The sequence below is a fragment of the Sphaerodactylus townsendi genome, linkage group LG02 (assembly GCF_021028975.2).
Source record: "Sphaerodactylus townsendi isolate TG3544 linkage group LG02, MPM_Stown_v2.3, whole genome shotgun sequence".
NCBI classification, from domain to species: Eukaryota; Metazoa; Chordata; class Lepidosauria; order Squamata; family Sphaerodactylidae; genus Sphaerodactylus; species Sphaerodactylus townsendi.
Window position 1 is genome coordinate 162,520,349 of NC_059426.1, and position 14,217 is coordinate 162,534,565.

Below are 14,217 nucleotides of genomic sequence, written 5' to 3' on the forward strand. Positions count from 1 at the left end.
ATGGGTGGAGCAGTGGAGGGGGCGTGGCCTTTCGGGGCGGACAGCGCTGCGGCAGGGGCACAGGGCGCACACGTGCCCCAGGCACAGTTCCCCCCTCGCTCCACTTCTGACTTCACTTCCTGTTGTACTGGGGTTTTTAAATAAAAGAAAAGGCAATCTTGGGAACACCTAATTCACCTCATGCACATAAAACAGCTGACCTCAGGCGAGGATTGCCAACTGTAACTTGGGAAACTGCTAGAGACTTGGGATGGGGCCTGGAGAGGGCAGAATTTGGCAGGGAGTGGGAAAAGCTCATATGGATGTGAGGCTGCCCTTAGATCAGTTCCCTATAGATCAGTTATATTTCTGGGAGAACACAAGACCCCACCTGGAAGTTGGCAATCTTACCCAGTGCTACACTTCATTATGGCTGAACTCAACATTTGATGCCCTATAGAATAATCATACTTGTTTCCAACAACATCTGGAGATGGCTCTTTTGAGGCTATAGCTGTGGCTTCTACACAAGATAAGAATAACAATGCACAATTCGACCCCCGCCCCGCCCCCAATCAGGACATACTAGGGCTCACCTTCTACTTGTACATACATGGCAGAGGTTATTTTGCAGCGGCACAAACGTTTTGGGCACCGATAGATCACTTGAGTCCAGGGCGACAATGTAAAAACAGTGCTTTAGGAGCTAAAACGACGCAAGAGTAAGAAAAATAATGCATAATGTTCCCGCTCCCCACCACACACACACAAAATCAGGCACAAACAATCCTTCCCCCCCAATACGTGGCAAAAGCGACACTCTGCACACGCTCAGAGAGACCCTTTCTTCTCCAATGCCGCTTCCCACGATTCAGAGCAAAGGGGAAACCAGGTTCCGGGGCTCACTTCCCGGGTCCCAAGGGCTGCTTCGGGGCTTCTTCCTTCCAATCCTCCGTGGCGCTGGCGAGGAGAAACGCAGCCGCGGCTTGAATGAAATCCCTGCGTGCTGCTTCCCTCCCGCTGCCCTTCCGTCCCCGCCCCCCCAGGCAGGGGAGCCCACCAGTCAGCCGTCGGCCGAGGGGCGGCGCCACCGCCCAGGCCCCGCCCTCCCGCTGGCCCGCGCCGAGCAGCCGGGTGGCGAGCCGCGCCTGGCGCTGCGCTGCGTGGTGGAGCGAGCCGAGCCGGGCCGGGCGCGAGAAGGGAGCGCGGCGCGCCGGGGATTTCCAGCCTGGGCTCGGCGGGCGGGAGAGGAAGTGCGGGGCGGGGCGGGGGAGAGCGCCGGGGCAGCGCACCAGGGACTTTCCAGCCGGGCTGCGTCGGGGCTGGCTTTGCTGCAGCGCCGCCGGGTCTCTCCCCCTCCTCGCACGCAGGCGAGAGAGCAGCAGGTAGGGCTGGCGGGGGCTGCTGCTGCTGCGACGGCTGCCGGGGCTGCTTTGCTGCATTGCCAGGGCTTTGGCGTGGGGGGGGGGGGGGGAGGCGCGGCGGGAATGCGGGTGCTGCTCCGGAGGGGAGAGAGAGGCTGCTGCCCGAGGGGTGTGTATGTGTGCGTCTCTGCCTGCCTGCCTGCCTGTCTGTCTGAGGCTGCGGTGTGTCTGTGCAATCGTGGCGGAGAGGCGAATGCAGCTGGGGTTGCAAGCTCCATGCATCCAGGGGCTTGTCGCCTTGCGGGCTTTACCCGCAAAAGGGGGGAAATCCGCGTTGCGCCAGGTTGTGGGACACTCCTCTCTGCCCCACACAGGGCTCTTTCTCCCCCGCCATAAGCCCAGGCGCTCGTGCAGGCTCTTTGGTGCACAGGAGCAAGCGAATTCGGTCTCCGGTCTGCTGCCCTGCGAGCGATTCCCTCTGAGCTGGCTGCTCAAGACTCCGGATTGCCTAGACTCAGGCACTCAGTCATCCTCCAAGCTGTTGCTTCTTTTGTTTTCACCCTAGCATGTCTATGTCTCGCAAGGAGGCCGTGTATAATTTGGGGGTTTTTTTGGGGGGGAGGGGAAAACAGATGTGCAAGCCCCCCCCCCCCCCAACTCTCCCTGGTCGGTGGCTCTGATCAGTAAGTCTTTGAATGCAGATTGTGTGGGGAGGGGAGCATTCTTGCTCTGCGCGAGAGGTGCCTTGCATGCATTTGATGTGTTGTTTGAATGCAGAACACTCTCCCAATTCCTGGCTCTCCCCTCCATATGCAGTTAGTGTGAGCGGGCCGGAGCCTTTAAAGGAGCAGTGTCCGTCTTTTTGTGTGGGGTTTTTTTTTAGGGGGTGGTCTAATTCACTTGGGGCAACTCCTCCTTGTACCAACTTTCCATCTTCAAAGGCTGCTTGTGGCTTGAACGCTTCGCAGGGATCAGGGATTGCATGGATGCTCTGCCAGGTTGTATTTCCAGTTTCAGTAAAGGATAGCTTGTGCCTGATGCAGGTCAAAAACAAGAAGCCGAGGAAGGCTTTAGCCTGAGATAAAATTCAGTATAATAATGGGTCCGTGCTTTCTGACTAGGGATATCTTTTCTGCTCTTTCATAGGGGATAGCTTTGTAAGCCAGTGCGGAAGGAACAGCTTGTTACTGTAAAAAGAGACAGCAAGAAGGTATTATGGCATTATATTGTTAATTGTTCTGTTTGATGTAACCTCCCAATGCTTTAGATGCTCATGCTTTTCACACACAGTACACATTTGTGTATTATTGCGTCATTGATCTAGTGCCATGAAGAAAAATGAATTGTTAAAAAGTTTATTCTGAGTCATTTCTCTGCAGATGAACCTATTATTTGTTAAAATCATAAACAGAGAATGCTATATGTGTGTGTGGGTGTGCATATGTGATAGAGAGACAGCCAGGAAGCCGAGCCACTTAACAGATCCAATCAGAGATGCACATTTACAGAAAGGCATGAAAACAGGAAAATCATGGTTAACTTTTCATGCTAGCCATGTCTCCATAGTGTGGAACCAACATACTGCCAATGTTCAATTTGTAAGATTACGGACTGCATGGAATTCTATGCTTCGTCCCTCTAAATTAATTTAAAACATCTCTGCTTCATCTGGTGGTAGCAAAATGAACGAAAATGTGGAAAGCACAGGATAGTCCTGTGCAGCCAGCAAGATAGAAACAGTTGTTATATAGTGAAGGATGAATCTTGTACATCGTGATCAATGAGTTTTCAGGAAACGGTACATTGATACGACTTCAGTGGGTGCAGTTGGCTGGGCTAGCTCAGTTTTGCACGGCATTGGCCTCTGAGCCTGAATGTCTTTTAACTTCTCACAATTCCACCAGTTGTACCGTATGCTGGGTATATAGTAATAAATGAAAGAGCTAGGGTTTTTTTCCCCCATTTCAGCATCCATGTCATTGAATGCGGTGCAGTGAATGGCTTACAGTATGGATTCTGACACTGGCTGTTGAGTAAAACAGATGTTTGAAGTCACGGCTAAGGTAGCTGAATTGTGACAAACGGCCACGTCTGGGTCCGCAGCCTCTTTGGTGTTATTTTTGCAGAGGGCGTTTGAAGCGACAAGTTTTATGCTCAGTAAAATAACAGCAGGTAGTTCTGTGAAGTTGCATTCGGGTGTAAAATGTACGTTTGCATGGTTTGAAAATGCTTAGCAGCAGTCGTGTTCTGTGTAGGAGACCGAATGACTCTGGCGTTTTGCATGTGTGGTTTCATGGTTATGTTGGGAAGCCCCTGAGCGTACTGGTTAAGAATGGAAACAGTGATCTATCTTCAGCTTGGGCAACAAAAGCATGCTTCCTATGTCGGGCTTGTGCACATGCTTAGAAATGTAAGCAGTATTTAAAAGAACAGTGTTGGAACCTGTATGGAAGGTGCATTTCTTAAACATAGCTTGGTTGAAAAATTTTATTAGTAAGGAGGGTAATGTGTGTAAACCATCTTGTGAGCTATAGCTAAGGACTTAATCCCAGCCGAAAGTGGTTGCCGAAGGATGTTATGGCTATCGTTTTCTGAAATTCATCAGTAACGACATGGGTACCGTACCAATTTGGTGTGAAATTGGAACTAGGCAGTTGTTAAAATCGACTTAATGTACTAGTTGTTTCTGCAGTGCCTCCAGAAGATAGGAGTCTACTTTGGGGCTAAATCAACTTTTTCTGGACATTTTTCTCTTGTGCAATTATTTTCTTGATCATTGATGAAGAACAGCATCCATGAAATTCCAGAATTTCATGAAATGTTCACAGAATGAGGCTGCCATGTGAATGGGGATCTGGAGGATCTGGATGCGTGCAAACTTGCTGTGTACGTGCGTAAATGTCCTCAAATGACTTCTCTATTGCAGTACGTACACATGTGGCGTGGTGGTGGGGGGGAGCAAGGCTGGGTCGAGCAGTGGAAGCCCGTATATTGGGCTGCCGAGCAGAGTTCTTGAGTTTTGTTTTTGATTTGAATTCCAGCTATTCCAAATATTTCTGCCTTTGTCCACATAAGCAAAGTATGCAATTGGTTGTTGTGGGTTTTCCGGGCTGTGTGGCCGTGGTCTGGTAGATCTTGTTCCGAACATTTTGCCTGAATCTGTGGCTGGCATCTTCAGGGGTGTATCACAAAGAGAAGTCTGTTATACACTGTGTCCAGATGCAGGCAAAACGTTAAAGGTTTTACAAGATCTAATTCTGTTCCACAACCTAAACTCACAACAACTTCTCAGATTGAATCAATCTGGCCGTGAAAGCCTTCGACAATACAAAGTGTACAATGTTTTAGTAGCTAGACTTGCTACCATCTTTATTCCGTAAATGGTGACATGCCTTTTCCTCCCAGAAGGACCTGCTGTCTTAAATAGGATAGGGTAATGTTTCCCACCCTTTCCTCCAACATAGTCTGTTCAGTTGACTTACTATTTACTGGATAGTACAATATTTTTTTCTTGGCCACAGCCATTGAGTTAGTTATTATGAATGCCTCTATGAGAGGAAGCTACTTCAGTGACAGAGATGCAAAACTACGCCTTCCCACCCTACTCACTGGACATGCCTGTCTCATCTCCAGCTCTATTTTACAGTGGTATATTATTTGCATTGAGCCTGTCCTCAAAAGATCTAATGCGTGAATTTCTGCACCGTGTACCTAGTTCCCAGTTTGTATGTGGAATGTTGAATATTCTATTGCATTTTATGTCTGCAGACCCTCTGGAAATGCTATGAGCATATGTGGACATCTGGTAGGACAGGTGTTCCTGGAAGGTGTAATCTTCCTTCCTTTTCATTCATAGCTTTAATACATTCATATGAACTGCCTCATTGTACAGCAGTGGCTGATGGGAACTGTAGTTTTCTAAGATCAACCTATTATATGGCTATAAACTTTCTTCCACCGCCAGATGGCTTTGCTATGAGGAATACAGAATTTTCCAGAATTTCCTCATAGGTGAGAGGAAACTCATAAGCATATCCATATTTCCCCCTACCTTCGGGGATCGGGCGGTATACAAATTTAATAAATAATAATAATAATAATAATACTCCTTGTATTGTATGTTAATGTATTGCATATGCTGTTCTTTTAAAAAAACATGATTATTATGAACATAGCCTTGCTCCTCCTAGTGCAGTGGTGGCAAACCTTTGGCACTCCAGATGTTATGGACTACAATTCCCATCAGCCCCTGCCAGCATGGCCTAGTGGGATATGTCTTTAAAGTGAACCAGGTATTGGTGGATGCTGTGTTTGGTAAAGTGACTCTGGTTGACAGTGTGTCTTGTGAGGAAAAGATTCTTAGAACTACCAACATCTAACATGTCTCTGGATCCGAATATAAAGTACTGATGGGTTGTTGATGTTCTGTAGACCAATATAAAAATACTGCCTTATTGCGTATGTGGACTTCTTGACTTCTTACCAGAAAATATCATGCACATTAAGTGATGGACTGAAATATATTAGGGTGGGTGTCTATGCTAATAGAGTTCTTGAGGGATCCTCTGGTTGTACCTATAGATTTTTAAAAAAGAATTCTGAAATGCAGAAAAGCATTCTTGTTTATGATTAATCAGGGTCTTTTAGATACATATTTAGTCACCAAGGGTGATAAACTACTCAGATGTCCACATGTGGATACAGTGTTTTCACAGGGCCTACAGACATAAAATCCAATGGAGTAAACTTGAACCATATCCCACACATCACCTGGAACTCATTTAATGGCTCAGAACTATATCTTAAAATATGATTTAGAAAGTTACATTAAATTTGTACCAGAGAAGAGGCCATATAACATTCATTAATGTTTCTCTTGGTCACTTGGTTGTGTTGCTATAGCCTCCAGATTGAACCCAAATAAAAATATCTTCTTTAATCTCAAATATTTGAATCTATAATCCCTTTTCATATTTTTTCCATCTGGAGATTGGCATAAGGGCTCACCTTTAACTCTAACCTATGAAACGCAGCTATGTTATTAGTTTTTTTCATCTTGCTGCTTTTTAGATTTTCTTAGTGTATCTGTCGATAGGTGATCCTTCTCCCTCTTTACCTCATTAATATTTGCCTCATGATTTTTTCCCCCTGAAGATGTAGCTGTTGCAATGTTGGCAGAAGTTGCTTTTGAGTCAGATTGCAATTAGTTGTAGATTGAGATACAGTAGTTATCTTTATGGTACTCTAATAAGTATGGTGTTCTAGAAGTACTTCAGAAGAGTTGAGGAGATCCATGATAAGGCTGTTACTGTAGCCTGAAGCAACATTATGAAGATCTGAATGGTATAACTAGACCTGCATCTGAAGAAAAGTGCTTTTGATTTCTTGATTGATTGGTACAGAACGATTTGAGAAAACCTCAGTTAGCGAGGTAAAGAGTTAAAAGGTTAGCTCCAGGAACATGCTAAGAAAGAAAGAAAGATAGAACACTTCATAAATGATGAGTGTCTCTAATTTCTACCTTGCTCTGTTAATCATGATGACAACTGGTCATTGTGGGTTTTTGTGTGGGTCATCTCTGTTTAGGCCCTTGTGAGATGCAGAGGAGGAAGTAAAGTGTTTCCAGCATCCTGGTGGCCCCTTCCTCCAGATCTTATCATGGTCTCATTCACTTTTATTTCTTGCACATAAAATCGAGGTGAATCATAGAGTTGGAAGAGACCACAAGGGCCATTCAAGTCCAACCTCCTGTCATGTAGGAAGACACAATCAAAGCACCCTGGACAGATGGCCATCCAATGAAAGCAACCTTGATGTGTTTAAAAACCTCCAAAGAAGAAGACTCCACCATTCTCTGAGGCCATGTATTCCATTGTTGAACAGCCCTTACCGCCAGAAAGTTCTTCCTAACATTTAGATGGAATCTCTTTCCCTGTACTTTGAATCTATTATTCTTTGTCCTGGTTGCTGGAACAGCAGAAAACGAGCTTGCTCCAATTTCAACATGAAATCCCTTCAAATATTTAAACATGGCTACCATGTTACCCCTTAACCTTCTCGTCTCCTTACCGAGCTCCCTAAGCCTCTCTTCATAGGCCATGGAATCCAAACCTTTAGCCATTTTGGTTGCTTTCCTCTGGGCCTGTTCCCCAGCCTGCCAATATCCTCCTTGAATTGTGGTGACATTTTTTGATTGGCTCTGCCTCCTGTGACAGCCATTTGGTTGCTGGGCCTTTGATTGGCTCTGCCTTCTGTGACAGCCATTTGGTCGTTGGGCCTTTGATTGGCTCCGCCTCCTGTGACAGCCATTTGGTCATTGGGCCTTTGATTGGCTCTGCCTTCTGTGACAGCCATTTGGTCGTTGGGCCTTTGATTGGCTCTGCCTCCTGTGACAGCCATTTGGTCGTTGGGCCTCTGTACCATCCTGTCTCAGAATTCCAGATGTCTCAGCAGGTTCAAAATGTTTGGGAGGCCCTGCTGTAGATGGTGTATTACATTGCCTTGTCATGGATCTTGGATTCAGCTAGTTTCTTTGCACACATGTTTTCAGCCGGTTGTCATCCCTTTGTGCTAGTGACAATTCCGGCGGCCCCGCTCGTGCTCACGCTTGCAGTTTTGTTCAGAATTAAATCCCAAATGGCTGGTGTTCTTGTTTGTACTCAATCTTACATTAAGAATAGTCTTCAGAGATTCATCTTCTCATAAAAACAAATATTCTAAGGAAAAGGGATGGTAGCTTTGAAAAGGCCCAATGTGAAGAGGAGCTAACTGCAGCAAATAAATCTGTAGCACCCATACTGCAGTATGTTTTATTATACGTGCAGTAACATGAAGAATAGAAGAGGAACATTTTCTGTTACTTTTAATGGAGAATTTGGAAGGAGTTCCCAAACCTCATAAAAATGGCTTAGCTCTGGAGAGATTTTATTCAAGATACCTAGAAGGGAATCAAACCCAGTTCTCCAGATTCCAGCCTACTTGCTCTTAACCACTAGACCCGTAACCAGAGGTGGGATCCAACCAGTTCTCACCACTTCTCTAGAAGTGGTTACTAATTTTTTCTGAGTGCCGAGAAGGGGTTACTAAAGCAACCTCCCTGCCCAATAGGGACTGTTTGAATCCCACCACCATTGGAACCTGTTATTAAAATTTTTGGATCCCACCACTGCCCGTAACCCCATTTGAGGCTCCTTATGGGACAGAAAGGGGGGGGGGGTTACACATTCAAACTTTCTTGTTTCTTGTGTTCCTTGGTTTATTATCCAGTATGTTATCAAGAGCGCTTAATGCTCAAAGACTGTGTTTTACATTCTGTTTCTGATTCCAAATGATTTGAAGGGGTTAGGCATGGTGAAACTGGGTATGAGTTAATACTGCTGTCAATGAAATAGGAGTATGTGATAAGTCTATTGTTAGAATCTGTTTCATTTTTTTAGAAAGCATGGCTGTTTGTTTTATTTTACTTCCTTTATGTCCCATCCTTCTACCTGGTGGGAAGAAAAAGAAAAGTTGGGTTTTATACCTCTACCTTTTAGGAGTCTCAAAGCAGCTTAAAAACTCCTTCCCATCCTCTCCCCACAACATACACCTTGTGAGGCAAGTGGAGCTGAGAGAGTTCTGAGAGGTCACCCAACAGGCTTCATGTGTAGGAGTGGGGAAACAAACCTGGTTCATCAGATTACAGCCTGTCGCTCATGTGGAGGAGCAGGAAATTAAACCTGGTTCTCCAGATTAGAGTCCACCACTCTTAACTACTACACCACACTGACTCTGAAGCTGCTTATCACCTTTCATCCATTTTAGCCAGACAACAACCCTGTGAGGTAGATTAGACTGGGAGTGTGTGGGCTTGTTACCCAGTGAGCTTCCATGGTCGAGTTGGTATTTGAATCTGGTTCTCTCATATCTTAGTCTGAATGTCTGAAAACTGCATTGCACTAGCTCTTTGACTGGATTTGGTCACGCTATGCCAGAATATGTGTGAAGAAAAACTTCTCTTGTATCAGATACTTGTTTCTGTACCGAAGTTTTACTTAATAGTTGATCTGGTACAATTAATTTTTTTAAAAATTTCTTTTGATCCTATAATGCAATTGCCCTACCATGTCTGATTTCCCCCTCTATTGTGAATTGTGCTGTGTGTGTTGAACCTAGTGGTTGTATGGATATTGAGAGTATGAGCATTGATGAGTTTGATAGTATGCCACTTTCAGAACTCACGTTCTGTCAAATGTAATTTCCTTTTCACTTGATACCTGATCTTTGTCACTACAGGGTTCTGAAGGACAGGTGCAAAAACACCATTTCACTTACTCCTGTGTGAAATAGCTACTACTCTGAGGAAGCTGTGTTAATCTTCCACCACAAAAACGAGTCTTCTTACACCTGCTTGGAGAGGTTTCATTTTTCCCCCCTCTGGGTGAAGTCACCTTGCTCATGAAATGGCTCAGTAAATCTGTTAAGAAGCTCTTTCTTGCACTTTGGAAGATAGTAGAGAACTTGGCATTTAGTCTTAGATACGTGCCTTTAACCTCCCTACTTGGGTCCCTATATGCTTGGGTAAGAGGCTTTCCTTGAAGACAGTTGGTAGGCTATAACTGGTGTGAAATATGACAGCTTCTATCTGCCTGTCTGTATCATCAGCTTACTTATTTATACTGTTCCTGTTGCTATACTGGGCAAGAATCTAAATTTAAAAAAAGACGCGGTGCTACCCTCAGATTTACAAATCTATTAATGCCCAAAGGAGGAAGATGCACTGTTAAATGCCAGGCGGGGAGATAAAGTGGAAATAGTCATGAAGGCAACTCGAGAGAAGATTTTTGCCATAACATCTTAGAACAGAAGCTTATTGTACTGATAACGGAAAAGCTGTCTAGGAATTCTGGCTGAGCAAAGTAAACAAACAACGAAACGTATCCAAGAGAGAACATATGGAAGCTGGAGTTTGGAAAGAAGATTTGTATCAATGTAAGAGGGAAAATTAAAAAGAGATTAAAGAAGAAAGGTGGCAACAGTAGACTTTGGAAACCAAACCAACGCCTCATGGGAGTAAGGAAAAAATAAATGGGAATCGGAGTCTCTGGGTTAGGAGATGGGAAACCACACAAATACTTAAGCTCATTATTTATATATGGGACAAGTGTGTTGACCTGTTCAGTAGAGTGGTAGAAGATTCAACTCTTCAGGAAAAGAAGGAATTTCCAGGACTGAAATACAGTAATGTGCATGTAGAGAATGGAGCCTTGCTTATAACTGTGTTGTGAACTAAAGATTCACCTGTGCTGGTAAGGCTGATTCAGGTGACCCATGGGTGCTGTAAAGCAGTCTGAGAAACCTGGATCTTACAGGGGTAGGTTATTTATTTATTTTTATATTTATACCCCACCCTACCCCATTGGTTTAAGGGATGTGTTACTTCAAGAACTGGATGTTTTCTTTCCAGGAGGGTCAATCCTCGAGGCAGAGAATCCTTCTAGGCATTAAGGCCATAGGAGATGCACAAATCATTCCAGTAGTCTCTAGGGTCCGGCAGCTTCTACATTCTAAGATGAAGTTTGAAGCTTCAAAATGGAGTCTGAGATGTTTGTGCCAGCCTGCATGACCAGTCATAGATGATCAGATCCCCCATTACAGGCCAACTACACAGACTTGAGACCTTGAAGGTACTAGAACCACCACATAAGAGAACTGTGAACATTATCCTTTATATATTTCTTTGTATATTCTCTCTTCCTGGTTGGGTTATGGAAAGTGCAATTGTGACAGAGGGAGAGAGATTATAACTAAAGGCAAAAGAGAAGGCTTTCATTGTGTTGCAAGTTATCCTGTGTGAAGCAATAGCTGAAATTTTCTAGCTTAATGAATTTTAATAGAGATGCATATTTGAAGTATTCTTTTCTTATTCTGTGACATTCAAGGCACACTGATTTTTGACAGCTATGCCCTTAGAGGGTGTTTCATTTAAGGCTTGCTAGGACCTGTGAGGCTAACTGTAAATTAAAATTATAGTTATAAAAAACACTTTTGGTATCTATTTATAAAGCTGCCTGATATTTTGGCTTCTGCTTATGGCTTATTTTAGGATACTGAGATGGGAGTTAGGTAAATTATATGTAAAGATAGAAGGCAGGAAAAAGCTGAGTCAAGAGAATAGAGGCAGATTGGGATACAGAGAGGAAAGGGAAGAAGGCAACACAAAGGAGGAGAAAAAAGCAGAAGAACTAGCAAAAAAAGAGAGACATAGAATAATGTAGAGCAGTAGTTCTACTATTTGTGACCTAATTGCAAAGCATCTCCAAGTTACTTTCTTTCTCTCTGTTACAAGAAACTCACTTCAGTTAACATTGCACAAATTGTATGTTGTTCCATGTTTGGTGGAAAGTGCCACCAAGTCATCGCTAACTTATGGCAACCCCTTAGTTCAGCGATTCCCAAGTTCGGCGATTCCCAATTCCCGATTCCGTGGTACCCTGGGGTGCCGTGAGCATGTCCCAGGGGTACTGCAGCAATGCTACCGGCCATCCTCACTTTTGTGATGTCTCCCGCCAGCACCAGCAAGGATATGGATTTGGCCTAAGGGGCAGGGCCTGCCCCAAGTTCAGCAGCTACTTCCCACCCCCCGTGCTTCCCTTCACCCTGGGAGGGGAAGGTGGGGGATGGCAAGCAGGGGAACTGGGAGGGGAAGGTGGGGGGAGGATGGCAGGGGTACCGTGAGATATGAAGAGTGAGGTCAAGCGTACCGTGATGTCGAAAAGGTTGGAAAACACTGCCTTAGTTATTTCAAGGCAAGAGATAAACAGAGGTTGTTTGCCATTGCCTGCCTCTGTGTAGCAACTCTGGACTTCCTTGGTTGTTTCCTATCTATATACTATCCAGGACCAGGATCTGATGAAACTGGACCATCCAGTTTTTAGTATTTGTGAATATAGAGCAACACGTATGGTGGTCACTCTGGCAAACCCAAATTTTGCTGTGAAACCTTCCAGAGTCTTTTTTCTCAGCTCACCCTCCTTTCCCCTCGTGGCCTCGCCATCTTGGCCTGCAGTTTGATACCCACTGATGTAGAGGAATTTATGTCTGTTTACTTTTACTATTTCCCAGAGGTGTGATCCTGTATTATATTACATCATGTTTTCCACAGTGGTTGGCTTCATTTAGGAGCTTCAGTATCATGAACAATTGCTGGGAATGGAATGGATGCTTTCTTGGAATTATAACTGGGTTAACGTGGCAAGCATCTTATTCAAGTTTAATTGTCCAACAGTAAATCATTAATCTTCTGCACGTCTGCTGAACGCTTTAAGCCTTTGATTTCTGGGCGGCTGCTTTCACCTTCTGCCAGGTTCCAAATGCGTATATGTGCACTAAAACACATAATTTTGCTGGAATCCGACTCTGAAATGATGAAAATGAATATTTGCATTAGAAATGACATTTTATTTCTTTAAAAGCATTTTTATTCTGCTCTTCCATCCCCCAAGCAGACCTGTAGGGCAAATTACACAGCTCTTTAAAAAAATAAATTATCGCTAAGACCAACTCTGAATAAAGTGATAGCCAGCTGAAGATAGTTTGTTTTTTCCTAAACATAAAAAAGATACTGCACAGTTAAAAGGAAATCAGTATTGTACTAGTCCCGTGGTGGCGAACCTTTGGCACTCCAGATGTTATGGACTACAATTCCCATCAGGCCCTGCCAGCATGGCCAATTGTCCATCAAAACAGAGCCCAACCAGCCTTAAGAAAATACAGTCTTCAGAGTGAAACAAGACACTAGTGGAGGTGGAACATGGCGAACCCATCTTGGGAGATTATTTGATAGTTGGTGGAAAGTGCTGTCAAGTTGCAGCTGATTTATAGCGATCCTGGAGGCAAGAGAAGAACAGAAGTTGTTTTCTGCTGCCTGCTTCTGCATAGCAACCTAGAACTTTGCAGTCTCCCAAGTACTAAACAGGGCCGACCGTGCTTAGCTTCCAAGATCTGATGAAATTTAGCTATTCTGGGGCATCCAGGTCAGGGAATTTCATAGTTCTGGAACTGCTACCCCCTCTTACAACTCCCATTTGTGGGCTTCTATTAATCTTAGGGCTCAGACAGATAGCTATCAGGAAAGATGGTCCTGGAGATGCTGTGGGCTAATTCATCTTTTAAAGGCAATAAGCAGCCCTTTGAATTGGTCTTGGGAAATAACTGGTAACCGTTGTAGACAGCACAGAAGCTGAGTGACATATTGAGTAGCATATGGAGGAGATGGAGCAGGAGGAGAAAGTGGCTGAAGGGGAGGTTGAAATGTGGTGTGGATAAAGGTCAGGTGTTTGCATAGAATGGAAACCAAAAATACAAGAAAACTACTGGAGCCGCCATTATTATTATTATTATTATTATTATTATTATTATTATTATTATTATTATTATTATTATTATTATTATTATTATTTTAATTAATTAATTAATTAGATTTAGTATGCCGCCCTATCCCCGAAGGGCTCAGGGCGGTGTACAGATAAAACATCAGCTAAAAACATACATATAATTAAAACAACAGTAATATCTTAAAACATCGCCTGCGCCCTTACGAAACCCTCCTAATGTAAAATAATGGGTCCTGATGGTATTAGGGCCCATGGGGGTAAAGAGGAGGGAGCAGGAGCACCCTCAGCGGCTGGTCTCTCCAAAGGCCCGGTGGAACAACTCTCACCAAGACCAACAGCGAAATTGAAACCCAGAAGAGGGTGTAGGAGCAGAAACACATACCCCACCCTGAACAAAATTTTCCAACCAAATTAGAGCTGCAGTAACACATGATCGCTGCTGTGGCAGTTCCTTTTCAATTTTCCCCTGCAAAAGAACGTTCCTTATCAATTTCACTTGC

The 14,217-nt window shown here is 44.2% G+C and overlaps 1 protein-coding gene across 1 annotated transcript in view; it reads left to right on the plus strand.

Annotated features, from left to right (window-relative positions):
• The first annotated feature begins 1,114 nt into the window (after nucleotides 1-1,114).
• The window catches only part of TRAF3 (TNF receptor associated factor 3), a 121,016-nt gene continuing 107,913 nt past the window's right edge, over nucleotides 1,115-14,217 (plus strand). The window contains exons 1-2 of the mRNA XM_048484639.1: nucleotides 1,115-1,364; nucleotides 2,490-2,553. The gene's annotated coding sequence lies outside the window, so the exon portion shown is untranslated. The remainder of the gene's footprint in view (nucleotides 1,365-2,489; nucleotides 2,554-14,217) is intronic.